This window comes from Lissotriton helveticus, chromosome 1_1 (assembly GCF_964261635.1).
Source record: "Lissotriton helveticus chromosome 1_1, aLisHel1.1, whole genome shotgun sequence".
Classification (NCBI taxonomy): Eukaryota; Metazoa; Chordata; class Amphibia; order Caudata; family Salamandridae; genus Lissotriton; species Lissotriton helveticus.
The window spans coordinates 217,296,631-217,324,424 of NC_136057.1; the positions used below are offsets into that span (position 1 = coordinate 217,296,631).

Sequence of the window (27,794 nt, forward strand, 5' to 3'; positions counted from 1 at the left end):
AAGCATTTGAAATCTCTTCAGTAAATTTAACCTTATTGTAAGTCCTGAAATTGCTACTATCTCATTTTTTTTGCTGACTTAGAAGTCATATGTTTTTATTGACATTGTAAAATTAAGGAAGGGCCCAAAATCTTACTTCTGAGTAAATTACATTTTCATAAGTACAGCTGCCAATTTCCTCTTCTGCAAAGATTGCGTAACTTGAATAGTATCTATTTAAAATAGACTTCCTTTCACTGCCCTTTTTGGTGAAGCAGAAGCATGCATGCACTGTTTATTACTCTTTTAAACAGTTATGAAATAAATAGGGATAAAAGTGACTCTGGTGGGATTCGAACCCACAACCTTCGAATATCTTTTTTACATTCACCTAGAAGTCCAATGCGCTATCCATTGCGCCACAGAGCCAATACACTCTGATGAGGTGCAGAGATATTCTGAAATGAAATAATGTTGATCAGCTTTATAAAGTTCATTTGATACTATAACCATGAATTTATTTTGAATATTGAATTGGGGAAATTATATTCACCGTCTCAAGTTACATGATACCTTAGGTAAGTCTACGTACGACTTAAGTTTAGGCAAATGGCACATGATATATGAGGCAGATGTGCATTTCACAACTCCATGAAAGACGTTTTTGCAATTTTAGTAATGGAATATCTTATTCGTCATGCAGGGGAACACAAAAAGAGCATCCAATTAGAGTAATTTTTCTTTAAAGGAAGCAACCGCCTGAACAGGGACTTGAACCCTGGACCCTCAGATTAAAAGTCTGATGCTCTACCGACTGAGCTATCCAGGCTCTGCTATTCTCTGTCTTAAAATCAGCTAAACAAATGTGGACGTACACTGACCTACACTCTGTGTATTAATATGGTTACATATATTAGCAATCAAATTTGTAGAGTTTAATAACAAATTGATGTTTTAACCCCTTCCATGCTCATGACGAGCTCAGCTCTTCGTGCAGTACACTTGTCGTGTGCTTATGACGAGCTGAGCTCGTCATGAACAATGGATTTACAGATCATTCAGCACAGGAGGAAAATCTCCTGTAGCATTGAAGGTGTTAAGCATTTGAAATTTCAGCAGCACACGTAATCCATTTTAAATCCTGAAATTTGTACTATCTCATTTTCGGCTGACTTAGAAATTATGTGTCTAAAATGACATTGTGAAATCAATAAAGTGCCAAATACTATTACTACCTACTAAATTACATACATTTTCAGCAGTATCTTTGGGAATTTCCTCTTGGGCATAGATTATGCAATGTTTTCAAAGCAAACAGTCTCTGTTTAAGTAGACTTTCTTTCACTGCCATTTTGGTAAATGTTTCTGGTGATGCAGACGCAGGCATTGCTTGTTACTGTTTCAATTAGTTATAAAATAAGAGGAGGGATAAAATTGACCCAGCTGGTGTTTGAACACAAAGCCTTTGAATGCTTTTGCTACATTCGTCTAGGACTCCAAGCCGCTATCCATTGCACTAGAGATCCGACCTGATTCAACACGGTGATCAGAGATTCACAAATAAAAAGATGACCTATCAGCTGTTGACCAACTTTATCAAGTTAATCGGACACTACCTTACATTTTGAACATTGAATTGGGTAAAAGATAATCAACAAACTACATGATACAGTTTGGGTAAGTCTTCTTAACCCTTGTCAAAGAATGTAGAAGACAGATGGGTATGTAATGACTTGATTAAGACTTTTTTGAAACATCTCTAATAGGACTCCCCATTCATTGGATCCTGAAAAGAGTACGCAATTGATATACCTTTTCTTTAACCAAGCCGCCTGAACAGGGACTTGAACCCTGGGCCCTCAGATTAAAAGTCTGATGCTCTCCCGACTGAGCTATCCAGGCTCGGAGAGGGCGCTCCACAAAATGACCTTATCAACATTTGGAAGTGTCCCAACTATCACTACGTTTCTTAAGATGGTTGCCGGTATTAAGTACTGAATACGCGGAATATAATAATGAATTGGTACTTCAAGCATTTGAAATCTCTTCAGTAAATTTAACCTTATTGTAAGTCCTGAAATTGCTACTATCTCATTTTTTTTGCTGACTTAGAATTCATATGTTTTTATTGACATTGTAAAATTAAGGAAGGGCCCAAAATCTTACTTCTGAGTAAATTACATTTTCATAAGTACAGCTGCCAATTTCCTCTTCTGCAAAGATTGCGTAACTTGAATAGTATCTATTTAAAATAGACTTCCTTTCACTGCCCTTTTTGGTGAAGCAGAAGCATGCATGCACTGTTTATTACTCTTTTAAACAGTTATGAAATAAATAGGGATAAAAGTGACTCTGGTGGGATTCGAACCCACAACCTTCGAATATCTTTTTTACATTCACCTAGAAGTCCAATGCGCTATCCATTGCGCCACAGAGCCAATACACTCTGATGAGGTGCAGAGATATTCTGAAATGAAATAATGTTGATCAGCTTTATAAAGTTCATTTGATACTATAACCATGAATTTATTTTGAATATTGAATTGGGGAAATTATATTCACCGTCTCAAGTTACATGATACCTTAGGTAAGTCTACGTACGACTTAAGTTTAGGCAAATGGCACATGATATATGAGGCAGATGTGCATTTCACAACTCCATGAAAGACGTTTTTGCAATTTTAGTAATGGAATATCTTATTCGTCATGCAGGGGAACACAAAAAGAGCATCCAATTAGAGTAATTTTTCTTTAAAGGAAGCAACCGCCTGAACAGGGACTTGAACCCTGGACCCTCAGATTAAAAGTCTGATGCTCTACTGACTGAGCTATCCAGGCTCTGCTATTCTCTGTCTTAAAATCAGCTAAACAAATGTGGACGTACACTGACCTACACTCTGTGTATTAATATGGTTACATATATTAGCAATCGAATTTGTAGAATTTAATAACAAATTGATGTTTTAACCCCTTCCATGCTCATGACGAGCTCAGCTCGTCGTGCAGTACACTTGTCGTGTGCTTATGACGAGCTGAGCTCGTCATGAACAATGGATTTACAGATCATTCAGCACAGGAGGAAAATCTCCTGTAGCATTGAAGGTGTTAAGCATTTGAAATTTCAGCAGCACACGTAATCCATTTTAAATCCTGAAATTTGTACTATCTCATTTTCGGCTGACTTAGAAATCATGTGTCTAAAATGACCTTGTGAAATCAATAAAGTGCCAAATACTATTACTACCTACTAAATTACATACATTTTCAGCAGTTTCTTTGGGAACTTCCTCTTGGGCATAGATTATGCAATGTTTTCAAAGCAAACAGTCTCTGTTTAAGTAGACTTTCTTTCACTGCCATTTTGGTAAATGTTTGTGGTGATGCAGACGCAGGCATTGCTTGTTACTGTTTCAATTAGTTATAAAATAAGAGGAGGGATAAAATTGACCCAGCTGGTGTTTGAACACAAAGCCTTTGAATGCTTTTGCTACATTCGTCTAGGACTCCAAGCCGCTATCCATTGCACTAGAGATCCGACCTGATTCAACACGGTGATCAGAGATTCACAAATAAAAAGATGACCTATCAGCTGTTGACCAACTTTATCAAGTTAATCGGACACTACCTTACATTTTGAACATTGAATTGGGTAAAAGATAATCAACAAACTACATGATACAGTTTGGGTAAGTCTTCTTAACCCTTGTCAAAGAATGTAGAAGACAGATGGGTATGTAATGACTTGATTAAGACTTTTTTGAAACATCTCTAATAGGACTCCCCATTCATTGGATCCTGAAAAGAGTATGCAATTGATATACCTTTTCTTTAACCAAGCCGCCTGAACAGGGACTTGAACCCTGGGCCCTCAGATTAAAAGTCTGATGCTCTCCCGACTGAGCTACCCAGGCTCGGACAGGTCACTCCACAAAATGACCTTATCAACATTTGGAAGTGTCCCAACTATCACTACGTTTCTTAAGATGGTTGCCGGTATTAAGTACTGAATACGCGGAATATAATAATGAATTGGTACTTCAAGCATTTGAAATCTCTTCAGTAAATTTAACCTTATTGTAAGTCCTGAAATTGCTACTATCTCATTTTTTTTGCTGACTTAGAATTCATATGTTTTTATTGACATTGTAAAATTAAGGAAGGGCCCAAAATCTTACTTCTGAGTAAATTACATTTTCATAAGTACAGCTGCCAATTTCCTCTTCTGCAAAGATTGCGTAACTTGAATAGTATCTATTTAAAATAGACTTCCTTTCACTGCCCTTTTTGGTGAAGCAGAAGCATGCATGCACTGTTTATTACTCTTTTAAACAGTTATGAAATAAATAGGGATAAAACTGACTCTGGTGGGATTCGAACCCACAACCTTTGAATATCTTTTTTACATTCACCTAGAAGTCCAATGCGCTATCCATTGCGCCACAGAGCCAATACGCTCTGATTAGGTGCAGAGATATTCTGAAATGAAATAATGTTGATCAGCTTTATAAAGTTCATTTGATACTATAACCATGGATTTATTTTGAATATTGAATTGGGGAAATTATATTCACCGTCTCAAGTTACATGATACCTTAGGTAAGTCTACGTACGACTTAAGTTTAGTCAAATGGCACATGATATATGAGGCAGATGTGCATTTCACAACTCCATGAAAGACGTTTTTGCAATTTTAGTAATGGAATATCTTATTCGTCATGCAGGGGAACACAAAAAGAGCATCCAATTAGAGTAATTTTTCTTTAAAGGAAGCAACCGCCTGAACAGGGACTTGAACCCTGGACCCTCAGATTAAAAGTCTGATGCTCTACCGACTGAGCTATCCAGGCTCTGCTATACTCTGTCTTAAAATCAGCTAAACAAATGTGGACGTACACTGACCTACACTCTATGTATTAATATGGTTACATATATTAGCAATCAAATTTGTAGAGTTTAATAACAAATTGATGTTTTAACCCCTTCCATGCTCATGACGAGCTCAGCTCTTCGTGCAGTACACTTGTCGTGTGCTTATGACGAGCTGAGCTCGTCATGAACAATGGATTTACAGATCATTCAGCACAGGAGGAAAATCTCCTGTAGCATTGAAGGTGTTAAGCATTTGAAATTTCAGCAGCACACGTAATCCATTTTAAATCCTGAAATTTTTACTATCTCATTTTCGGCTGACTTAGAAATCATGTGTCTAAAATGACATTGTGAAATCAATAAAGTGCCAAATAGTATTACTACCTACTAAATTACATACATTTTCAGCAGTATCTTGGGGAATTTCCTCTTGGGCATAGATTATGCAATGTTTTCAAAGCAAACAGTCTCTGTTTAAGTAGACTTTCTTTCTCTGCCATTTTGGTAAATGTTTCTGGTGATGCAGACGCAGGCATTGCTTGTTACTGTTTCAATTAGTTATAAAATAAGAGGAGGGATAAAATTGACCCAGCTGGTGTTTGAACACAAAGCCTTTGAATGCTTTTGCTACATTCGTCTAGGACTCCAAGCCGCTATCCATTGCACTAGAGATCCGACCTGATTCAACACGGTGATCAGAGATTCACAAATAAAAAGATGACCTATCAGCTGTTGACCAACTTTATCAAGTTAATCGGACACTACCTTACATTTTGAACATTGAATTGGGTAAAAGATAATCAACAAACTACATGATACAGTTTGGGTAAGTATTCTTAACCCTTGTCAAAGAATGTAGAAGACAGATGGGTATGTAATGACTTGATTAAGACTTTTTTGAAACATCTCTAATAGGACTCCCCATTCATTGGATCCTGAAAAGAGTATGCAATTGATATACCTTTTCTTTAACCAAGCCGCCTGAACAGGGACTTGAACCCTGGGCCCTCAGATTAAAAGTCTGATGCTCTCCCGACTGAGCTATCCAGGCTCGGAGAGGGCGCTCCACAAAATGACCTTATCAACATTTGGAAGTGTCCCAACTATCACTACGTTTCTTAAGATGGTTGCCGGTATTAAGTACTGAATACGCGGAATATAATAATGAATTGGCACTTCAAGCATTTGAAATCTCTTCAGTAAATTTAACCTTATTGTAAGTCCTGAAATTGCTACTATCTCATTTTTTTTGCTGACTTAGAAGTCATATGTTTTTATTGACATTGTAAAATTAAGGAAGGGCCCAAAATCTTACTTCTGAGTAAATTACATTTTCATAAGTACAGCTGCCAATTTCCTCTTCTGCAAAGATTGCGTAACTTGAATAGTATCTATTTAAAATAGACTTCCTTTCACTGCCCTTTTTGGTGAAGCAGAAGCATGCATGCACTGTTTATTACTCTTTTAAACAGTTATGAAATAAATAGGGATAAAAGTGACTCTGGTGGGATTCGAACCCACAACCTTTAAATATCTTTTTTACATTCACCTAGAAGTCCAATGCGCTATCCATTGCGCCACAGCGCCAATACACTCTGATGAGGTGCAGAGATATTCTGAAATGAAATAATGTTGATCAGCTTTATAAAGTTCATTTGATACTATAACCATGAATTTATTTTGAATATTGAATTGGGGAAATTATATTCACCGTCTCAAGTTACATGATACCTTAGGTAAGTCTACGTACGACTTAAGTTTAGGCAAATGGCACATGATATATGAGGCAGATGTGCATTTCACAACTCCATGAAAGACGTTTTTGCAATTTTAGTAATGGAATATCTTATTCGTCATGCAGGGGAACACAAAAAGAGCATCCAATTAGAGTAATTTTTCTTTAAAGGAAGCAACCGCCTGAACAGGGACTTGAACCCTGGACCCTCAGATTAAAAGTCTGATGCTCTACCGACTGAGCTATCCAGGCTCTGCTATTCTCTGTCTTAAAATCAGCTAAACAAATGTGGACGTACACTGACCTACACTCTGTGTATTAATATGGTTACATATATTAGCAATCAAATTTGTAGAGTTTAATAACAAATTGATGTTTTAACCCCTTCCATGCTCATGACGAGCTCAGCTCTTCGTGCAGTACACTTGTCGTGTGCTTATGACGAGCTGAGCTCGTCATGAACAATGGATTTACAGATCATTCAGCACAGGAGGAAAATCTCCTGTAGCATTGAAGGTGTTAAGCATTTGAAATTTCAGCAGCACACATAATCCATTTTAAATCCTGAAATTTGTACTATCTCATTTTCGGCTGACTTAGAAATTATGTGTCTAAAATGACATTGTGAAATCAATAAAGTGCCAAATACTATTACTACCTACTAAATTACATACATTTTCAGCAGTATCTTTGGGAATTTCCTCTTGGGCATAGATTATGCAATGTTTTCAAAGCAAACAGTCTCTGTTTAAGTAGACTTTCTTTCACTGCCATTTTGGTAAATGTTTCTGGTGATGCAGACGCAGGCATTGCTTGTTACTGTTTCAATTAGTTATAAAATAAGAGGAGGGATAAAATTGACCCAGCTGGTGTTTGAACACAAAGCCTTTGAATGCTTTTGCTACATTCGTCTAGGACTCCAAGCCGCTATCCATTGCACTAGAGATCCGACCTGATTCAACACGGTGATCAGAGATTCACAAATAAAAAGATGACCTATCAGCTGTTGACCAACTTTATCAAGTTAATCGGACACTACCTTACATTTTGAACATTGAATTGGGTAAAAGATAATCAACAAACTACATGATACAGTTTGGGTAAGTATTCTTAACCCTTGTCAAAGAATGTAGAAGACAGATGGGTATGTAATGACTTGATTAAGACTTTTTTGAAACATCTCTAATAGGACTCCCCATTCATTGGATCCTGAAAAGAGTATGCAATTGATATACCTTTTCTTTAACCAAGCCGCCTGAACAGGGACTTGAACCCTGGGCCCTCAGATTAAAAGTCTGATGCTCTCCCGACTGAGCTATCCAGGCTCGGAGAGGGCGCTCCACAAAATGACCTTATCAACATTTGGAAGTGTCCCAACTATCACTACGTTTCTTAAGATGGTTGCCGGTATTAAGTACTGAATACGCGGAATATAATAATGAATTGGCACTTCAAGCATTTGAAATCTCTTCAGTAAATTTAACCTTATTGTAAGTCCTGAAATTGCTACTATCTCATTTTTTTTGCTGACTTAGAAGTCATATGTTTTTATTGACATTGTAAAATTAAGGAAGGGCCCAAAATCTTACTTCTGAGTAAATTACATTTTCATAAGTACAGCTGCCAATTTCCTCTTCTGCAAAGATTGCGTAACTTGAATAGTATCTATTTAAAATAGACTTCCTTTCACTGCCCTTTTTGGTGAAGCAGAAGCATGCATGCACTGTTTATTACTCTTTTAAACAGTTATGAAATAAATAGGGATAAAAGTGACTCTGGTGGGATTCGAACCCACAACCTTCGAATATCTTTTTTATATTCACCTAGAAGTCCAATGCGCTATCCATTGCGCCACAGAGCCAATACGCTCTGATTAGGTGCAGAGATATTCTGAAATGAAATAATGTTGATCAGCTTTATAAAGTTCATTTGATACTATAACCATGGATTTATTTTGAATATTGAATTGGGGAAATTATATTCACCGTCTCAAGTTACATGATACCTTAGGTAAGTCTACGTACGACTTAAGTTTAGTCAAATGGCACATGATATATGAGGCAGATGTGCATTTCACAACTCCATGAAAGACGTTTTTGCAATTTTAGTAATGGAATATCTTATTCGTCATGCAGGGGAACACAAAAAGAGCATCCAATTAGAGTAATTTTTCTTTAAAGGAAGCAACCGCCTGAACAGGGACTTGAACCCTGGACCCTCAGATTAAAAGTCTGATGCTCTACCGACTGAGCTATCCAGGCTCTGCTATACTCTGTCTTAAAATCAGCTAAACAAATGTGGACGTACACTGACCTACACTCTATGTATTAATATGGTTACATATATTAGCAATCAAATTTGTAGAGTTTAATAACAAATTGATGTTTTAACCCCTTCCATGCTCATGACGAGCTCAGCTCTTCGTGCAGTACACTTGTCGTGTGCTTATGACGAGCTGAGCTCGTCATGAACAATGGATTTACAGATCATTCAGCACAGGAGGAAAATCTCCTGTAGCATTGAAGGTGTTAAGCATTTGAAATTTCAGCAGCACACGTAATCCATTTTAAATCCTGAAATTTGTACTATCTCATTTTCGGCTGACTTAGAAATCATGTGTCTAAAATGACATTGTGAAATCAATAAAGTGCCAAATAGTATTACTACCTACTAAATTACATACATTTTCAGCAGTATCTTGGGGAATTTCCTCTTGGGCATAGATTATGCAATGTTTTCAAAGCAAACAGTCTCTGTTTAAGTAGACTTTCTTTCTCTGCCATTTTGGTAAATGTTTCTGGTGATGCAGACGCAGGCATTGCTTGTTACTGTTTCAATTAGTTATAAAATAAGAGGAGGGATAAAATTGACCCAGCTGGTGTTTGAACACAAAGCCTTTGAATGCTTTTGCTACATTCGTCTAGGACTCCAAGCCGCTATCCATTGCACTAGAGATCCGACCTGATTCAACACGGTGATCAGAGATTCACAAATAAAAAGATGACCTATCAGCTGTTGACCAACTTTATCAAGTTAATCGGACACTACCTTACATTTTGAACATTGAATTGGGTAAAAGATAATCAACAAACTACATGATACAGTTTGGGTAAGTATTCTTAACCCTTGTCAAAGAATGTAGAAGACAGATGGGTATGTAATGACTTGATTAAGACTTTTTTGAAACATCTCTAATAGGACTCCCCATTCATTGGATCCTGAAAAGAGTATGCAATTGATATACCTTTTCTTTAACCAAGCCGCCTGAACAGGGACTTGAACCCTGGGCCCTCAGATTAAAAGTCTGATGCTCTCCCGACTGAGCTATCCAGGCTCGGAGAGGGCGCTCCACAAAATGACCTTATCAACATTTGGAAGTGTCCCAACTATCACTACGTTTCTTAAGATGGTTGCCGGTATTAAGTACTGAATACGCGGAATATAATAATGAATTGGCACTTCAAGCATTTGAAATCTCTTCAGTAAATTTAACCTTATTGTAAGTCCTGAAATTGCTACTATCTCATTTTTTTTGCTGACTTAGAAGTCATATGTTTTTATTGACATTGTAAAATTAAGGAAGGGCCCAAAATCTTACTTCTGAGTAAATTACATTTTCATAAGTACAGCTGCCAATTTCCTCTTCTGCAAAGATTGCGTAACTTGAATAGTATCTATTTAAAATAGACTTCCTTTCACTGCCCTTTTTGGTGAAGCAGAAGCATGCATGCACTGTTTATTACTCTTTTAAACAGTTATGAAATAAATAGGGATAAAAGTGACTTTGGTGGGATTCGAACCCACAACCTTTAAATATCTTTTTTACATTCACCTAGAAGTCCAATGCGCTATCCATTGCGCCACAGCGCCAATACACTCTGATGAGGTGCAGAGATATTCTGAAATGAAATAATGTTGATCAGCTTTATAAAGTTCATTTGATACTATAACCATGAATTTATTTTGAATATTGAATTGGGGAAATTATATTCACCGTCTCAAGTTACATGATACCTTAGGTAAGTCTACGTACGACTTAAGTTTAGGCAAATGGCACATGATATATGAGGCAGATGTGCATTTCACAACTCCATGAAAGACGTTTTTGCAATTTTAGTAATGGAATATCTTATTCGTCATGCAGGGGAACACAAAAAGAGCATCCAATTAGAGTAATTTTTCTTTAAAGGAAGCAACCGCCTGAACAGGGACTTGAACCCTGGACCCTCAGATTAAAAGTCTGATGCTCTACCGACTGAGCTATCCAGGCTCTGCTATTCTCTGTCTTAAAATCAGCTAAACAAATGTGGACGTACACTGACCTACACTCTGTGTATTAATATGGTTACATATATTAGCAATCAAATTTGTAGAGTTTAATAACAAATTGATGTTTTAACCCCTTCCATGCTCATGACGAGCTCAGCTCTTCGTGCAGTACACTTGTCGTGTGCTTATGACGAGCTGAGCTCGTCATGAACAATGGATTTACAGATCATTCAGCACAGGAGGAAAATCTCCTGTAGCATTGAAGGTGTTAAGCATTTGAAATTTCAGCAGCACACATAATCCATTTTAAATCCTGAAATTTGTACTATCTCATTTTCGGCTGACTTAGAAATTATGTGTCTAAAATGACATTGTGAAATCAATAAAGTGCCAAATACTATTACTACCTACTAAATTACATACATTTTCAGCAGTATCTTTGGGAATTTCCTCTTGGGCATAGATTATGCAATGTTTTCAAAGCAAACAGTCTCTGTTTAAGTAGACTTTCTTTCACTGCCATTTTGGTAAATGTTTCTGGTGATGCAGACGCAGGCATTGCTTGTTACTGTTTCAATTAGTTATAAAATAAGAGGAGGGATAAAATTGACCCAGCTGGTGTTTGAACACAAAGCCTTTGAATGCTTTTGCTACATTCGTCTAGGACTCCAAGCCGCTATCCATTGCACTAGAGATCCGACCTGATTCAACACGGTGATCAGAGATTCACAAATAAAAAGATGACCTATCAGCTGTTGACCAACTTTATCAAGTTAATCGGACACTACCTTACATTTTGAACATTGAATTGGGTAAAAGATAATCAACAAACTACATGATACAGTTTGGGTAAGTATTCTTAACCCTTGTCAAAGAATGTAGAAGACAGATGGGTATGTAATGACTTGATTAAGACTTTTTTGAAACATCTCTAATAGGACTCCCCATTCATTGGATCCTGAAAAGAGTATGCAATTGATATACCTTTTCTTTAACCAAGCCGCCTGAACAGGGACTTGAACCCTGGGCCCTCAGATTAAAAGTCTGATGCTCTCCCGACTGAGCTATCCAGGCTCGGAGAGGGCGCTCCACAAAATGACCTTATCAACATTTGGAAGTGTCCCAACTATCACTACGTTTCTTAAGATGGTTGCCGGTATTAAGTACTGAATACGCGGAATATAATAATGAATTGGCACTTCAAGCATTTGAAATCTCTTCAGTAAATTTAACCTTATTGTAAGTCCTGAAATTGCTACTATCTCATTTTTTTTGCTGACTTAGAAGTCATATGTTTTTATTGACATTGTAAAATTAAGGAAGGGCCCAAAATCTTACTTCTGAGTAAATTACATTTTCATAAGTACAGCTGCCAATTTCCTCTTCTGCAAAGATTGCGTAACTTGAATAGTATCTATTTAAAATAGACTTCCTTTCACTGCCCTTTTTGGTGAAGCAGAAGCATGCATGCACTGTTTATTACTCTTTTAAACAGTTATGAAATAAATAGGGATAAAAGTGACTCTGGTGGGATTCGAACCCACAACCTTCGAATATCTTTTTTATATTCACCTAGAAGTCCAATGCGCTATCCATTGCGCCACAGAGCCAATACACTCTGATGAGGTGCAGAGATATTCTGAAATGAAATAATGTTGATCAGCTTTATAAAGTTCATTTGATACTATAACCATGAATTTATTTTGAATATTGAATTGGGGAAATTATATTCACCGTCTCAAGTTACATGATACCTTAGGTAAGTCTACGTACGACTTAAGTTTAGGCAAATGGCACATGATATATGAGGCAGATGTGCATTTCACAACTCCATGAAAGACGTTTTTGCAATTTTAGTAATGGAATATCTTATTCGTCATGCAGGGGAACACAAAAAGAGCATCCAATTAGAGTAATTTTTCTTTAAAGGAAGCAACCGCCTGAACAGGGACTTGAACCCTGGACCCTCAGATTAAAAGTCTGATGCTCTACCGACTGAGCTATCCAGGCTCTGCTATTCTCTGTCTTAAAATCAGCTAAACAAATGTGGACGTACACTGACCTACACTCTGTGTATTAATATGGTTACATATATTAGCAATCAAATTTGTAGAGTTTAATAACAAATTGATGTTTTAACCCCTTCCATGCTCATGACGAGCTCAGCTCTTCGTGCAGTACACTTGTCGTGTGCTTATGACGAGCTGAGCTCGTCATGAACAATGGATTTACAGATCATTCAGCACAGGAGGAAAATCTCCTGTAGCATTGAAGGTGTTAAGCATTTGAAATTTCAGCAGCACACGTAATCCATTTTAAATCCTGAAATTTGTACTATCTCATTTTCGGCTGACTTAGAAATTATGTGTCTAAAATGACATTGTGAAATCAATAAAGTGCCAAATACTATTACTACCTACTAAATTACATACATTTTCAGCAGTATCTTTGGGAATTTCCTCTTGGGCATAGATTATGCAATGTTTTCAAAGCAAACAGTCTCTGTTTAAGTAGACTTTCTTTCACTGCCATTTTGGTAAATGTTTCTGGTGATGCAGACGCAGGCATTGCTTGTTACTGTTTCAATTAGTTATAAAATAAGAGGAGGGATAAAATTGACCCAGCTGGTGTTTGAACACAAAGCCTTTGAATGCTTTTGCTACATTCGTCTAGGACTCCAAGCCGCTATCCATTGCACTAGAGATCCGACCTGATTCAACACGGTGATCAGAGATTCACAAATAAAAAGATGACCTATCAGCTGTTGACCAACTTTATCAAGTTAATCGGACACTACCTTACATTTTGAACATTGAATTGGGTAAAAGATAATCAACAAACTACATGATACAGTTTGGGTAAGTCTTCTTAACCCTTGTCAAAGAATGTAGAAGACAGATGGGTATGTAATGACTTGATTAAGACTTTTTTGAAACATCTCTAATAGGACTCCCCATTCATTGGATCCTGAAAAGAGTATGCAATTGATATACCTTTTCTTTAACCAAGCCGCCTGAACAGGGACTTGAACCCTGGGCCCTCAGATTAAAAGTCTGATGCTCTCCCGACTGAGCTACCCAGGCTCGGACAGGTCACTCCACAAAATGACCTTATCAACATTTGGAAGTGTCCCAACTATCACTACGTTTCTTAAGATGGTTGCCGGTATTAAGTACTGAATACGCGGAATATAATAATGAATTGGTACTTCAAGCATTTGAAATCTCTTCAGTAAATTTAACCTTATTGTAAGTCCTGAAATTGCTACTATCTCATTTTTTTTGCTGACTTAGAATTCATATGTTTTTATTGACATTGTAAAATTAAGGAAGGGCCCAAAATCTTACTTCTGAGTAAATTACATTTTCATAAGTACAGCTGCCAATTTCCTCTTCTGCAAAGATTGCGTAACTTGAATAGTATCTATTTAAAATAGACTTCCTTTCACTGCCCTTTTTGGTGAAGCAGAAGCATGCATGCACTGTTTATTACTCTTTTAAACAGTTATGAAATAAATAGGGATAAAACTGACTCTGGTGGGATTCGAACCCACAACCTTTGAATATCTTTTTTACATTCACCTAGAAGTCCAATGCGCTATCCATTGCGCCACAGAGCCAATACGCTCTGATTAGGTGCAGAGATATTCTGAAATGAAATAATGTTGATCAGCTTTATAAAGTTCATTTGATACTATAACCATGGATTTATTTTGAATATTGAATTGGGGAAATTATATTCACCGTCTCAAGTTACATGATACCTTAGGTAAGTCTACGTACGACTTAAGTTTAGTCAAATGGCACATGATATATGAGGCAGATGTGCATTTCACAACTCCATGAAAGACGTTTTTGCAATTTTAGTAATGGAATATCTTATTCGTCATGCAGGGGAACACAAAAAGAGCATCCAATTAGAGTAATTTTTCTTTAAAGGAAGCAACCGCCTGAACAGGGACTTGAACCCTGGGACCTCAGATTAAAAGTCTGATGCTCTCCCGACTGAGCTACCCAGGCTCGGACAGGTCACTCCACAAAATGACCTTATCAACATTTGGAAGTGTCCCAACTATCACTACGTTTCTTAAGATGGTTGCCGGTATTAAGTACTGAATACGCGGAATATAATAATGAATTGGTACTTCAAGCATTTGAAATCTCTTCAGTAAATTTAACCTTATTGTAAGTCCTGAAATTGCTACTATCTCATTTTTTTTGCTGACTTAGAATTCATATGTTTTTATTGACATTGTAAAATTAAGGAAGGGCCCAAAATCTTACTTCTGAGTAAATTACATTTTCATAAGTACAGCTGCCAATTTCCTCTTCTGCAAAGATTGCGTAACTTGAATAGTATCTATTTAAAATAGACTTCCTTTCACTGCCCTTTTTGGTGAAGCAGAAGCATGCATGCACTGTTTATTACTCTTTTAAACAGTTATGAAATAAATAGGGATAAAAGTGACTCTGGTGGGTTCGAACCCACAACCTTTGAATATCTTTTTTACATTCACCTAGAAGTCCAATGCGCTATCCATTGCGCCACAGAGCCAATACACTCTGATGAGGTGCAGAGATATTCTGAAATGAAATAATGTTGATCAGCTTTATAAAGTTCATTTGATACTATAACCATGGATTTATTTTGAATATTGAATTGGGGAAATTATATTCACCGTCTCAAGTTACATGATACCTTAGGTAAGTCTACGTACGACTTAAGTTTAGGCAAATGGCACATGATATATGAGGCAGATGTGCATTTCACAACTCCATGAAAGACGTTTTTGCAATTTTAGTAATGGAATATCTTATTCGTCATGCAGGGGAACACAAAAAGAGCATCCAATTAGAGTAATTTTTCTTTAAAGGAAGCAACCGCCTGAACAGGGACTTGAACCCTGGACCCTCAGATTAAAAGTCTGATGCTCTACCGACTGAGCTATCCAGGCTCCGCTATTCTCTGTCTTAAAATCAGCTAAACAAATGTGGACGTACACTGACCTACACTCTGTGTATTAATATGGTTACATATATTAGCAATCAAATTTGTAGAGTTTAATAACAAATTGATGTTTTAACCCCTTCCATGCTCATGACGAGCTCAGCTCGTCGTGCAGTACACTTGTCGTGTGCTTATGACGAGCTGAGCTCGTCATGAACAATGGATTTACAGATCATTCAGCACAGGAGGAAAATCTCCTGTAGCATTGAAGGTGTTAAGCATTTGAAATTTCAGCAGCACACGTAATCCATTTTAAATCCTGAAATTTGTACTATCTCATTTTCGGCTGACTTAGAAATCATGTGTCTAAAATGACCTTGTGAAATCAATAAAGTGCCAAATACTATTACTACCTACTAAATTACATACATTTTCAGCAGTTTCTTTGGGAACTTCCTCTTGGGCATAGATTATGCAATGTTTTCAAAGCAAACAGTCTCTGTTTAAGTAGACTTTCTTTCACTGCCATTTTGGTGAATGTTTCTGGTGATGCAGACGCAGGCATTGCTTGTTACTGTTTCAATTAGTTATAAAATAAGAGGAGGGATAAAATTGACCCAGCTGGTGTTTGAACACAAAGCCTTTGAATGCTTTTGCTACATTCGTCTAGGACTCCAAGCCGCTATCCATTGCACTAGAGATCCGACCTGATTCAACACGGTGATCAGAGATTCACAAATAAAAAGATGACCTATCAGCTGTTGACCAACTTTATCAAGTTAATCGGACACTACCTTACATTTTGAACATTGAATTGGGTAAAAGATAATCAACAAACTACATGATACAGTTTGGGTAAGTATTCTTAACCCTTGTCAAAGAATGTAGAAGACAGATGGGTATGTAATGACTTGATTAAGACTTTTTTGAAACATCTCTAATAGGACTCCCCATTCATTGGATCCTGAAAAGAGTATGCAATTGATATACCTTTTCTTTAACCAAGCCGCCTGAACAGGGACTTGAACCCTGGGCCCTCAGATTAAAAGTCTGATGCTCTCCCGACTGAGCTATCCAGGCTCGGAGAGGGCGCTCCACAAAATGACCTTATCAACATTTGGAAGTGTCCCAACTATCACTACGTTTCTTAAGATGGTTGCCGGTATTAAGTACTGAATACGCGGAATATAATAATGAATTGGCACTTCAAGCATTTGAAATCTCTTCAGTAAATTTAACCTTATTGTAAGTCCTGAAATTGCTACTATCTCATTTTTTTTGCTGACTTAGAAGTCATATGTTTTTATTGACATTGTAAAATTAAGGAAGGGCCCAAAATCTTACTTCTGAGTAAATTACATTTTCATAAGTACAGCTGCCAATTTCCTCTTCTGCAAAGATTGCGTAACTTGAATAGTATCTATTTAAAATAGACTTCCTTTCACTGCCCTTTTTGGTGAAGCAGAAGCATGCATGCACTGTTTATTACTCTTTTAAACAGTTATGAAATAAATAGGGATAAAAGTGACTCTGGTGGGATTCGAACCCACAACCTTCGAATATCTTTTTTATATTCACCTAGAAGTCCAATGCGCTATCCATTGCGCCACAGAGCCAATACACTCTGATGAGGTGCAGAGATATTCTGAAATGAAATAATGTTGATCAGCTTTATAAAGTTCATTTGATACTATAACCATGAATTTATTTTGAATATTGAATTGGGGAAATTATATTCACCGTCTCAAGTTACATGATACCTTAGGTAAGTCTACGTACGACTTAAGTTTAGGCAAATGGCACATGATATATGAGGCAGATGTGCATTTCACAACTCCATGAAAGACGTTTTTGCAATTTTAGTAATGGAATATCTTATTCGTCATGCAGGGGAACACAAAAAGAGCATCCAATTAGAGTAATTTTTCTTTAAAGGAAGCAACCGCCTGAACAGGGACTTGAACCCTGGACCCTCAGATTAAAAGTCTGATGCTCTACCGACTGAGCTATCCAGGCTCTGCTATTCTCTGTCTTAAAATCAGCTAAACAAATGTGGACGTACACTGACCTACACTCTGTGTATTAATATGGTTACATATATTAGCAATCAAATTTGTAGAGTTTAATAACAAATTGATGTTTTAACCCCTTCCATGCTCATGACGAGCTCAGCTCTTCGTGCAGTACACTTGTCGTGTGCTTATGACGAGCTGAGCTCGTCATGAACAATGGATTTACAGATCATTCAGCACAGGAGGAAAATCTCCTGTAGCATTGAAGGTGTTAAGCATTTGAAATTTCAGCAGCACACGTAATCCATTTTAAATCCTGAAATTTGTACTATCTCATTTTCGGCTGACTTAGAAATTATGTGTCTAAAATGACATTGTGAAATCAATAAAGTGCCAAATACTATTACTACCTACTAAATTACATACATTTTCAGCAGTATCTTTGGGAATTTCCTCTTGGGCATAGATTATGCAATGTTTTCAAAGCAAACAGTCTCTGTTTAAGTAGACTTTCTTTCACTGCCATTTTGGTAAATGTTTCTGGTGATGCAGACGCAGGCATTGCTTGTTACTGTTTCAATTAGTTATAAAATAAGAGGAGGGATAAAATTGACCCAGCTGGTGTTTGAACACAAAGCCTTTGAATGCTTTTGCTACATTCGTCTAGGACTCCAAGCCGCTATCCATTGCACTAGAGATCCGACCTGATTCAACACGGTGATCAGAGATTCACAAATAAAAAGATGACCTATCAGCTGTTGACCAACTTTATCAAGTTAATCGGACACTACCTTACATTTTGAACATTGAATTGGGTAAAAGATAATCAACAAACTACATGATACAGTTTGGGTAAGTCTTCTTAACCCTTGTCAAAGAATGTAGAAGACAGATGGGTATGTAATGACTTGATTAAGACTTTTTTGAAACATCTCTAATAGGACTCCCCATTCATTGGATCCTGAAAAGAGTATGCAATTGATATACCTTTTCTTTAACCAAGCCGCCTGAACAGGGACTTGAACCCTGGGCCCTCAGATTAAAAGTCTGATGCTCTCCCGACTGAGCTACCCAGGCTCGGACAGGTCACTCCACAAAATGACCTTATCAACATTTGGAAGTGTCCCAACTATCACTACGTTTCTTAAGATGGTTGCCGGTATTAAGTACTGAATACGCGGAATATAATAATGAATTGGTACTTCAAGCATTTGAAATCTCTTCAGTAAATTTAACCTTATTGTAAGTCCTGAAATTGCTACTATCTCATTTTTTTTGCTGACTTAGAATTCATATGTTTTTATTGACATTGTAAAATTAAGGAAGGGCCCAAAATCTTACTTCTGAGTAAATTACATTTTCATAAGTACAGCTGCCAATTTCCTCTTCTGCAAAGATTGCGTAACTTGAATAGTATCTATTTAAAATAGACTTCCTTTCACTGCCCTTTTTGGTGAAGCAGAAGCATGCATGCACTGTTTATTACTCTTTTAAACAGTTATGAAATAAATAGGGATAAAACTGACTCTGGTGGGATTCGAACCCACAACCTTTGAATATCTTTTTTACATTCACCTAGAAGTCCAATGCGCTATCCATTGCGCCACAGAGCCAATACGCTCTGATTAGGTGCAGAGATATTCTGAAATGAAATAATGTTGATCAGCTTTATAAAGTTCATTTGATACTATAACCATGGATTTATTTTGAATATTGAATTGGGGAAATTATATTCACCGTCTCAAGTTACATGATACCTTAGGTAAGTCTACGTACGACTTAAGTTTAGTCAAATGGCACATGATATATGAGGCAGATGTGCATTTCACAACTCCATGAAAGACGTTTTTGCAATTTTAGTAATGGAATATCTTATTCGTCATGCAGGGGAACACAAAAAGAGCATCCAATTAGAGTAATTTTTCTTTAAAGGAAGCAACCGCCTGAACAGGGACTTGAACCCTGGGACCTCAGATTAAAAGTCTGATGCTCTCCCGACTGAGCTACCCAGGCTCGGACAGGTCACTCCACAAAATGACCTTATCAACATTTGGAAGTGTCCCAACTATCACTACGTTTCTTAAGATGGTTGCCGGTATTAAGTACTGAATACGCGGAATATAATAATGAATTGGTACTTCAAGCATTTGAAATCTCTTCAGTAAATTTAACCTTATTGTAAGTCCTGAAATTGCTACTATCTCATTTTTTTTGCTGACTTAGAATTCATATGTTTTTATTGACATTGTAAAATTAAGGAAGGGCCCAAAATCTTACTTCTGAGTAAATTACATTTTCATAAGTACAGCTGCCAATTTCCTCTTCTGCAAAGATTGCGTAACTTGAATAGTATCTATTTAAAATAGACTTCCTTTCACTGCCCTTTTTGGTGAAGCAGAAGCATGCATGCACTGTTTATTACTCTTTTAAACAGTTATGAAATAAATAGGGATAAAAGTGACTCTGGTGGGTTCGAACCCACAACCTTTGAATATCTTTTTTACATTCACCTAGAAGTCCAATGCGCTATCCATTGCGCCACAGAGCCAATACACTCTGATGAGGTGCAGAGATATTCTGAAATGAAATAATGTTGATCAGCTTTATAAAGTTCATTTGATACTATAACCATGGATTTATTTTGAATATTGAATTGGGGAAATTATATTCACCGTCTCAAGTTACATGATACCTTAGGTAAGTCTACGTACGACTTAAGTTTAGGCAAATGGCACATGATATATGAGGCAGATGTGCATTTCACAACTCCATGAAAGACGTTTTTGCAATTTTAGTAATGGAATATCTTATTCGTCATGCAGGGGAACACAAAAAGAGCATCCAATTAGAGTAATTTTTCTTTAAAGGAAGCAACCGCCTGAACAGGGACTTGAACCCTGGACCCTCAGATTAAAAGTCTGATGCTCTACCGACTGAGCTATCCAGGCTCCGCTATTCTCTGTCTTAAAATCAGCTAAACAAATGTGGACGTACACTGACCTACACTCTGTGTATTAATATGGTTACATATATTAGCAATCAAATTTGTAGAGTTTAATAACAAATTGATGTTTTAACCCCTTCCATGCTCATGACGAGCTCAGCTCGTCGTGCAGTACACTTGTCGTGTGCTTATGACGAGCTGAGCTCGTCATGAACAATGGATTTACAGATCATTCAGCACAGGAGGAAAATCTCCTGTAGCATTGAAGGTGTTAAGCATTTGAAATTTCAGCAGCACACGTAATCCATTTTAAATCCTGAAATTTGTACTATCTCATTTTCGGCTGACTTAGAAATCATGTGTCTAAAATGACCTTGTGAAATCAATAAAGTGCCAAATACTATTACTACCTACTAAATTACATACATTTTCAGCAGTTTCTTTGGGAACTTCCTCTTGGGCATAGATTATGCAATGTTTTCAAAGCAAACAGTCTCTGTTTAAGTAGACTTTCTTTCACTGCCATTTTGGTGAATGTTTCTGGTGATGCAGACGCAGGCATTGCTTGTTACTGTTTCAATTAGTTATAAAATAAGAGGAGGGATAAAATTGACCCAGCTGGTGTTTGAACACAAAGCCTTTGAATGCTTTTGCTACATTCGTCTAGGACTCCAAGCCGCTATCCATTGCACTAGAGATCCGACCTGATTCAACACGGTGATCAGAGATTCACAAATAAAAAGATGACCTATCAGCTGTTGACCAACTTTATCAAGTTAATCGGACACTACCTTACATTTTGAACATTGAATTGGGTAAAAGATAATCAACAAACTACATGATACAGTTTGGGTAAGTCTTCTTAACCCTTGTCAAAGAATGTAGAAGACAGATGGGTATGTAATGACTTGATTAAGACTTTTTTGAAACATCTCTAATAGGACTCCCCATTCATTGGATCCTGAAAAGAGTATGCAATTGATATACCTTTTCTTTAACCAAGCCGCCTGAACAGGGACTTGAACCCTGGGCCCTCAGATTAAAAGTCTGATGCTCTCCCGACTGAGCTACCCAGGCTCGGACAGGTCACTCCACAAAATGACCTTATCAACATTTGGAAGTGTCCCAACTATCACTACGTTTCTTAAGATGGTTGCCGGTATTAAGTACTGAATACGCGGAATATAATAATGAATTGGTACTTCAAGCATTTGAAATCTCTTCAGTAAATTTAACCTTATTGTAAGTCCTGAAATTGCTACTATCTCATTTTTTTTGCTGACTTAGAATTCATATGTTTTTATTGACATTGTAAAATTAAGGAAGGGCCCAAAATCTTACTTCTGAGTAAATTACATTTTCATAAGTACAGCTGCCAATTTCCTCTTCTGCAAAGATTGCGTAACTTGAATAGTATCTATTTAAAATAGACTTCCTTTCACTGCCCTTTTTGGTGAAGCAGAAGCATGCATGCACTGTTTATTACTCTTTTAAACAGTTATGAAATAAATAGGGATAAAACTGACTCTGGTGGGATTCGAACCCACAACCTTTGAATATCTTTTTTACATTCACCTAGAAGTCCAATGCGCTATCCATTGCGCCACAGAGCCAATACGCTCTGATTAGGTGCAGAGATATTCTGAAATGAAATAATGTTGATCAGCTTTATAAAGTTCATTTGATACTATAACCATGGATTTATTTTGAATATTGAATTGGGGAAATTATATTCACCGTCTCAAGTTACATGATACCTTAGGTAAGTCTACGTACGACTTAAGTTTAGTCAAATGGCACATGATATATGAGGCAGATGTGCATTTCACAACTCCATGAAAGACGTTTTTGCAATTTTAGTAATGGAATATCTTATTCGTCATGCAGGGGAACACAAAAAGAGCATCCAATTAGAGTAATTTTTCTTTAAAGGAAGCAACCGCCTGAACAGGGACTTGAACCCTGGACCCTCAGATTAAAAGTCTGACGCTCTACCGACTGAGCTATCCAGGCTCTGCTATACTCTGTCTTAAAATCAGCTAAACAAATGTGGAGGTACACTGACCTACACTCTGTGTATTAATATGGTTACATACATTAGCAATCAAATTTGTAGAGTTTAATAACAAATTGATGTTTTAACCCCTTCCATGCTCATGACGAGCTCAGCTCGTCGTGCAGTACACTTGTCGTGTGCTTATGATGAGCTGAGCTCGTCATGAACAATGGATTTACAGATCATTCAGCACAGGAGGAAAATCTCCTGTAGCATTGAAGGTGTTAAGCATTTGAAATTTCAGCAGCACACGTAATCCATTTTAAATCCTGAAATTTGTACTATCTCATTTTCGGCTGACTTAGAAATCATGTGTCTAAAATGACATTGTGAAATCAATAAAGTGCCAAATAGTATTACTACCTACTAAATTACATACATTTTCAGCAGTATCTTGGGGAATTTCCTCTTGGGCATAGATTATGCAATGTTTTCAAAGCAAACAGTCTCTGTTTAAGTATACTTTCTTTCTCTGCCATTTTGGTAAATGTTTCTGGTGATGCAGACGCAGGCATTGCTTGTTACTGTTTCAATTAGTTATAAAATAAGAGGAGGGATAAAATTGACCCAGCTGGTGTTTGAACACAAAGCCTTTGAATGCTTTTGCTACATTCGTCTAGGACTCCAAGCCGCTATCCATTGCACTAGAGATCCGACCTGATTCAACACGGTGATCAGAGATTCACAAATAAAAAGATGACCTATCAGCTGTTGACCAACTTTATCAAGTTAATCGGACACTACCTTACATTTTGAACATTGAATTGGGTAAAAGATAATCAACAAACTACATGATACAGTTTGGGTAAGTATTCTTAACCCTTGTCAAAGAATGTAGAAGACAGATGGGTATGTAATGACTTGATTAAGACTTTTTTGAAACATCTCTAATAGGACTCCCCATTCATTGGATCCTGAAAAGAGTATGCAATTGATATACCTTTTCTTTAACCAAGCCGCCTGAACAGGGACTTGAACCCTGGGCCCTCAGATTAAAAGTCTGATGCTCTCCCGACTGAGCTATCCAGGCTCGGAGAGGGCGCTCCACAAAATGACCTTATCAACATTTGGAAGTGTCCCAACTATCACTACGTTTCTTAAGATGGTTGCCGGTATTAAGTACTGAATACGCGGAATATAATAATGAATTGGTACTTCAAGCATATGAAATCTCTTCAGTAAATTTAACCTTATTGTAAGTCCTGAAATTGCTACTATCTCATTTTTATTGCTGACTTAGAATTCATATGTTTTTATTGACATTGTAAAATTAAGGAAGGGCCCAAAATCTTACTTCTGAGTAAATTACATTTTCATAAGTACAGCTGCCAATTTCCTCTTCTGCAAAGATTGCGTAACTTGAATAGTATCTATTTAAAATAGACTTCCTTTCACTGCCCTTTTTGGTGAAGCAGAAGCATGCATGCACTGTTTATTACTCTTTTAAACAGTTATGAAATAAATAGGGATAAAAGTGACTCTGGTGGGATTCGAACCCACAACCTTTGAATATCTTTTTTACATTCACCTAGAAGTCCAATGCGCTATCCATTGCGCCACAGAGCCAATACACTCTGATGAGGTGCAGAGATATTCTGAAATGAAATAATGTTGATCAGCTTTATAAAGTTCATTTGATACTATAACCATGGATTTATTTTGAATATTGAATTGGGGAAATTATATTCACCGTCTCAAGTTACATGATACCTTAGGTAAGTCTACGTACGACTTAAGTTTAGGCAAATGGCACATGATATATGAGGCAGATGTGCATTTCACAACTCCATGAAAGACGTTTTTGCAATTTTAGTAATGGAATATCTTATTCGTCATGCAGGGGAACACAAAAAGAGCATCCAATTAGAGTAATTTTTCTTTAAAGGAAGCAACCGCCTGAACAGGGACTTGAACCCTGGACCCTCAGATTAAAAGTCTGATGCTCTACCGACTGAGCTATCCAGGCTCCGCTATTCTCTGTCTTAAAATCAGCTAAACAAATGTGGACGTACACTGACCTACACTCTGTGTATTAATATGGTTACATATATTAGCAATCAAATTTGTAGAGTTTAATAACAAATTGATGTTTTAACCCCTTCCATGCTCATGACGAGCTCAGCTCGTCGTGCAGTACACTTGTCGTGTGCTTATGACGAGCTGAGCTCGTCATGAACAATGGATTTACAGATCATTCAGCTCAGGAGGAAAATCTCCTGTAGCATTGAAGGTGTTAAGCATTTGAAATTTCAGCAGCACACGTAATCCATTTTAAATCCTGAAATTTGTACTATCTCATTTTCGGCTGACTTAGAAATCATGTGTCTAAAATGACCTTGTGAAATCAATAAAGTGCCAAATACTATTACTACCTACTAAATTACATACATTTTCAGCAGTTTCTTTGGGAACTTCCTCTTGGGCATAGATTATGCAATGTTTTCAAAGCAAACAGTCTCTGTTTAAGTAGACTTTCTTTCACTGCCATTTTGGTAAATGTTTCTGGTGATGCAGACGCAGGCATTGCTTGTTACTGTTTCAATTAGTTATAAAATAAGAGGAGGGATAAAATTGACCCAGCTGGTGTTTGAACACAAAGCCTTTGAATGCTTTTGCTACATTCGTCTAGGACTCCAAGCCGCTATCCATTGCACTAGAGATCCGACCTGATTCAACACGGTGATCAGAGATTCACAAATAAAAAGATGACCTATCAGCTGTTGACCAACTTTATCAAGTTAATCGGACACTACCTTACATTTTGAACATTGAATTGGGTAAAAGATAATCAACAAACTACATGATACAGTTTGGGTAAGTCTTCTTAACCCTTGTCAAAGAATGTAGAAGACAGATGGGTATGTAATGACTTGATTAAGACTTTTTTGAAACATCTCTAATAGGACTCCCCATTCATTGGATCCTGAAAAGAGTATGCAATTGATATACCTTTTCTTTAACCAAGCCGCCTGAACAGGGACTTGAACCCTGGGCCCTCAGATTAAAAGTCTGATGCTCTCCCGACTGAGCTACCCAGGCTCGGACAGGTCACTCCACAAAATGACCTTATCAACATTTGGAAGTGTCCCAACTATCACTACGTTTCTTAAGATGGTTGCCGGTATTAAGTACTGAATACGCGGAATATAATAATGAATTGGTACTTCAAGCATTTGAAATCTCTTCAGTAAATTTAACCTTATTGTAAGTCCTGAAATTGCTACTATCTCATTTTTTTTGCTGACTTAGAATTCATATGTTTTTATTGACATTGTAAAATTAAGGAAGGGCCCAAAATCTTACTTCTGAGTAAATTACATTTTCATAAGTACAGCTGCCAATTTCCTCTTCTGCAAAGATTGCGTAACTTGAATAGTATCTATTTAAAATAGACTTCCTTTCACTGCCCTTTTTGGTGAAGCAGAAGCATGCATGCACTGTTTATTACTCTTTTAAACAGTTATGAAATAAATAGGGATAAAAGTGACTCTGGTGGGATTCAAACCCACAACCTTTGAATATCTTTTTTACATTCACCTAGAAGTCCAATGCGCTATCCATTGCGCCACAGAGCCAATACACTCTGATGAGGTGCAGAGATATTCTGAAATGAAATAATGTTGATCAGCTTTATAAAGTTCATTTGATACTATAACCATGGATTTATTTTGAATATTGAATTGGGGAAATTATATTCACCGTCTCAAGTTACATGATACCTTAGGTAAGTCTACGTACGACTTAAGTTTAGGCAAATGGCACATGATATATGAGGCAGATGTGCATTTCACAACTCCATGAAAGACGTTTTTGCAATTTTAGTAATGGAATATCTTATTCGTCATGCAGGGGAACACAAAAAGAGCATCCAATTAGAGTAATTTTTCTTTAAAGGAAGCAACCGCCTGAACAGGGACTTGAACCCTGGACCCTCAGATTAAAAGTCTGATGCTCTACCGACTGAGCTATCCAGGCTCCGCTATTCTCTGTCTTAAAATCAGCTAAACAAATGTGGACGTACACTGACCTACACTCTGTGTATTAATATGGTTACATATATTAGCAATCAAATTTGTAGAGTTTAATAACAAATTGATGTTTTAACCCCTTCCATGCTCATGACGAGCTCAGCTCGTCGTGCAGTACACTTGTCGTGTCCTTATGACGAGCTGAGCTCGTCATGAACAATGGATTTACAGATCATTCAGCACAGGAGGAAAATCTCCTGTAGCATTGAAGGTGTTAAGCATTTGAAATTTCAGCAGCACACGTAATCCATTTTAAATCCTGAAATTTGTACTATCTCATTTTCGGCTGACTTAGAAATCATGTGTCTAAAATGACCTTGTGAAATCAATAAAGTGCCAAATACTATTACTACCTACTAAATTACATACATTTTCAGCAGTTTCTTTGGGAACTTCCTCTTGGGCATAGATTATGCAATGTTTTCAAAGCAAACAGTCTCTGTTTAAGTAGACTTTCTTTCACTGCCATTTTGGTAAATGTTTCTGGTGATGCAGACGCAGGCATTGCTTGTTACTGTTTCAATTAGTTATAAAATAAGAGGAGGGATAAAATTGACCCAGCTGGTGTTTGAACACAAAGCCTTTGAATGCTTTTGCTACATTCGTCTAGGACTCCAAGCCGCTATCCATTGCACTAGAGATCCGACCTGATTCAACACGGTGATCAGAGATTCACAAATAAAAAGATGACCTATCAGCTGTTGACCAACTTTATCAAGTTAATCGGACACTACCTTACATTTTGAACATTGAATTGGGTAAAAGATAATCAACAAACTACATGATACAGTTTGGGTAAGTCTTCTTAACCCTTGTCAAAGAATGTAGAAGACAGATGGGTATGTAATGACTTGATTAAGACTTTTTTGAAACATCTCTAATAGGACTCCCCATTCATTGGATCCTGAAAAGAGTATGCAATTGATATACCTTTTCTTTAACCAAGCCGCCTGAA

General features: G+C 37.1%; 30 non-coding genes across 30 annotated transcripts; all 30 read right to left on the bottom strand.

Moving 5' to 3' along the window:
- Window positions 1–317: 317 nt before the first annotated feature.
- TRNAR-UCU (transfer RNA arginine (anticodon UCU)) lies at window positions 318–408 on the bottom strand. The gene is given in 2 exon segments: window positions 318–353; window positions 372–408. It is a non-coding gene; the product is annotated as a tRNA-Arg (tRNA).
- A 327-nt stretch (window positions 409–735) lies between these two features.
- On the bottom strand, window positions 736–808 carry TRNAK-UUU (transfer RNA lysine (anticodon UUU)). Its single transcript has one exon. It is a non-coding gene; the product is annotated as a tRNA-Lys (tRNA).
- Window positions 809–1,808: 1,000 nt separating this feature from the next.
- TRNAK-UUU (transfer RNA lysine (anticodon UUU)) lies at window positions 1,809–1,881 on the bottom strand. The gene has a single exon. It is a non-coding gene; the product is annotated as a tRNA-Lys (tRNA).
- Window positions 1,882–2,326: 445 nt separating this feature from the next.
- Window positions 2,327–2,417, bottom strand: TRNAR-UCU (transfer RNA arginine (anticodon UCU)). The gene is given in 2 exon segments: window positions 2,327–2,362; window positions 2,381–2,417. It is a non-coding gene; the product is annotated as a tRNA-Arg (tRNA).
- Window positions 2,418–4,335: 1,918 nt separating this feature from the next.
- TRNAR-UCU (transfer RNA arginine (anticodon UCU)) lies at window positions 4,336–4,426 on the bottom strand. The gene is given in 2 exon segments: window positions 4,336–4,371; window positions 4,390–4,426. It is a non-coding gene; the product is annotated as a tRNA-Arg (tRNA).
- Window positions 4,427–4,753: 327 nt separating this feature from the next.
- TRNAK-UUU (transfer RNA lysine (anticodon UUU)) lies at window positions 4,754–4,826 on the bottom strand. Its single transcript has one exon. It is a non-coding gene; the product is annotated as a tRNA-Lys (tRNA).
- A 1,000-nt stretch (window positions 4,827–5,826) lies between these two features.
- Window positions 5,827–5,899, bottom strand: TRNAK-UUU (transfer RNA lysine (anticodon UUU)). The gene has a single exon. It is a non-coding gene; the product is annotated as a tRNA-Lys (tRNA).
- Window positions 5,900–6,762: 863 nt separating this feature from the next.
- TRNAK-UUU (transfer RNA lysine (anticodon UUU)) lies at window positions 6,763–6,835 on the bottom strand. The gene has a single exon. It is a non-coding gene; the product is annotated as a tRNA-Lys (tRNA).
- Window positions 6,836–7,835: 1,000 nt separating this feature from the next.
- On the bottom strand, window positions 7,836–7,908 carry TRNAK-UUU (transfer RNA lysine (anticodon UUU)). Its single transcript has one exon. It is a non-coding gene; the product is annotated as a tRNA-Lys (tRNA).
- Window positions 7,909–8,353: 445 nt separating this feature from the next.
- TRNAR-UCU (transfer RNA arginine (anticodon UCU)) lies at window positions 8,354–8,444 on the bottom strand. The gene is given in 2 exon segments: window positions 8,354–8,389; window positions 8,408–8,444. It is a non-coding gene; the product is annotated as a tRNA-Arg (tRNA).
- A 327-nt stretch (window positions 8,445–8,771) lies between these two features.
- Window positions 8,772–8,844, bottom strand: TRNAK-UUU (transfer RNA lysine (anticodon UUU)). The gene has a single exon. It is a non-coding gene; the product is annotated as a tRNA-Lys (tRNA).
- A 1,000-nt stretch (window positions 8,845–9,844) lies between these two features.
- Window positions 9,845–9,917, bottom strand: TRNAK-UUU (transfer RNA lysine (anticodon UUU)). The gene has a single exon. It is a non-coding gene; the product is annotated as a tRNA-Lys (tRNA).
- An 863-nt stretch (window positions 9,918–10,780) lies between these two features.
- Window positions 10,781–10,853, bottom strand: TRNAK-UUU (transfer RNA lysine (anticodon UUU)). Its single transcript has one exon. It is a non-coding gene; the product is annotated as a tRNA-Lys (tRNA).
- A 1,000-nt stretch (window positions 10,854–11,853) lies between these two features.
- TRNAK-UUU (transfer RNA lysine (anticodon UUU)) lies at window positions 11,854–11,926 on the bottom strand. Its single transcript has one exon. It is a non-coding gene; the product is annotated as a tRNA-Lys (tRNA).
- A 445-nt stretch (window positions 11,927–12,371) lies between these two features.
- On the bottom strand, window positions 12,372–12,462 carry TRNAR-UCU (transfer RNA arginine (anticodon UCU)). Its single transcript is given in 2 exon segments — window positions 12,372–12,407; window positions 12,426–12,462. It is a non-coding gene; the product is annotated as a tRNA-Arg (tRNA).
- A 327-nt stretch (window positions 12,463–12,789) lies between these two features.
- Window positions 12,790–12,862, bottom strand: TRNAK-UUU (transfer RNA lysine (anticodon UUU)). Its single transcript has one exon. It is a non-coding gene; the product is annotated as a tRNA-Lys (tRNA).
- A 1,518-nt stretch (window positions 12,863–14,380) lies between these two features.
- Window positions 14,381–14,471, bottom strand: TRNAR-UCU (transfer RNA arginine (anticodon UCU)). The gene is given in 2 exon segments: window positions 14,381–14,416; window positions 14,435–14,471. It is a non-coding gene; the product is annotated as a tRNA-Arg (tRNA).
- Window positions 14,472–15,733: 1,262 nt separating this feature from the next.
- TRNAK-UUU (transfer RNA lysine (anticodon UUU)) lies at window positions 15,734–15,806 on the bottom strand. Its single transcript has one exon. It is a non-coding gene; the product is annotated as a tRNA-Lys (tRNA).
- Window positions 15,807–16,806: 1,000 nt separating this feature from the next.
- TRNAK-UUU (transfer RNA lysine (anticodon UUU)) lies at window positions 16,807–16,879 on the bottom strand. The gene has a single exon. It is a non-coding gene; the product is annotated as a tRNA-Lys (tRNA).
- A 445-nt stretch (window positions 16,880–17,324) lies between these two features.
- Window positions 17,325–17,415, bottom strand: TRNAR-UCU (transfer RNA arginine (anticodon UCU)). Its single transcript is given in 2 exon segments — window positions 17,325–17,360; window positions 17,379–17,415. It is a non-coding gene; the product is annotated as a tRNA-Arg (tRNA).
- A 327-nt stretch (window positions 17,416–17,742) lies between these two features.
- On the bottom strand, window positions 17,743–17,815 carry TRNAK-UUU (transfer RNA lysine (anticodon UUU)). The gene has a single exon. It is a non-coding gene; the product is annotated as a tRNA-Lys (tRNA).
- A 1,518-nt stretch (window positions 17,816–19,333) lies between these two features.
- TRNAR-UCU (transfer RNA arginine (anticodon UCU)) lies at window positions 19,334–19,424 on the bottom strand. The gene is given in 2 exon segments: window positions 19,334–19,369; window positions 19,388–19,424. It is a non-coding gene; the product is annotated as a tRNA-Arg (tRNA).
- A 1,262-nt stretch (window positions 19,425–20,686) lies between these two features.
- TRNAK-UUU (transfer RNA lysine (anticodon UUU)) lies at window positions 20,687–20,759 on the bottom strand. Its single transcript has one exon. It is a non-coding gene; the product is annotated as a tRNA-Lys (tRNA).
- A 1,518-nt stretch (window positions 20,760–22,277) lies between these two features.
- TRNAR-UCU (transfer RNA arginine (anticodon UCU)) lies at window positions 22,278–22,368 on the bottom strand. The gene is given in 2 exon segments: window positions 22,278–22,313; window positions 22,332–22,368. It is a non-coding gene; the product is annotated as a tRNA-Arg (tRNA).
- Window positions 22,369–22,695: 327 nt separating this feature from the next.
- On the bottom strand, window positions 22,696–22,768 carry TRNAK-UUU (transfer RNA lysine (anticodon UUU)). Its single transcript has one exon. It is a non-coding gene; the product is annotated as a tRNA-Lys (tRNA).
- Window positions 22,769–23,768: 1,000 nt separating this feature from the next.
- On the bottom strand, window positions 23,769–23,841 carry TRNAK-UUU (transfer RNA lysine (anticodon UUU)). The gene has a single exon. It is a non-coding gene; the product is annotated as a tRNA-Lys (tRNA).
- Window positions 23,842–24,286: 445 nt separating this feature from the next.
- Window positions 24,287–24,377, bottom strand: TRNAR-UCU (transfer RNA arginine (anticodon UCU)). The gene is given in 2 exon segments: window positions 24,287–24,322; window positions 24,341–24,377. It is a non-coding gene; the product is annotated as a tRNA-Arg (tRNA).
- Window positions 24,378–24,704: 327 nt separating this feature from the next.
- On the bottom strand, window positions 24,705–24,777 carry TRNAK-UUU (transfer RNA lysine (anticodon UUU)). The gene has a single exon. It is a non-coding gene; the product is annotated as a tRNA-Lys (tRNA).
- Window positions 24,778–26,295: 1,518 nt separating this feature from the next.
- TRNAR-UCU (transfer RNA arginine (anticodon UCU)) lies at window positions 26,296–26,386 on the bottom strand. The gene is given in 2 exon segments: window positions 26,296–26,331; window positions 26,350–26,386. It is a non-coding gene; the product is annotated as a tRNA-Arg (tRNA).
- Window positions 26,387–26,713: 327 nt separating this feature from the next.
- On the bottom strand, window positions 26,714–26,786 carry TRNAK-UUU (transfer RNA lysine (anticodon UUU)). The gene has a single exon. It is a non-coding gene; the product is annotated as a tRNA-Lys (tRNA).
- Between the last annotated feature and the right edge of the window lie 1,008 nt (window positions 26,787–27,794).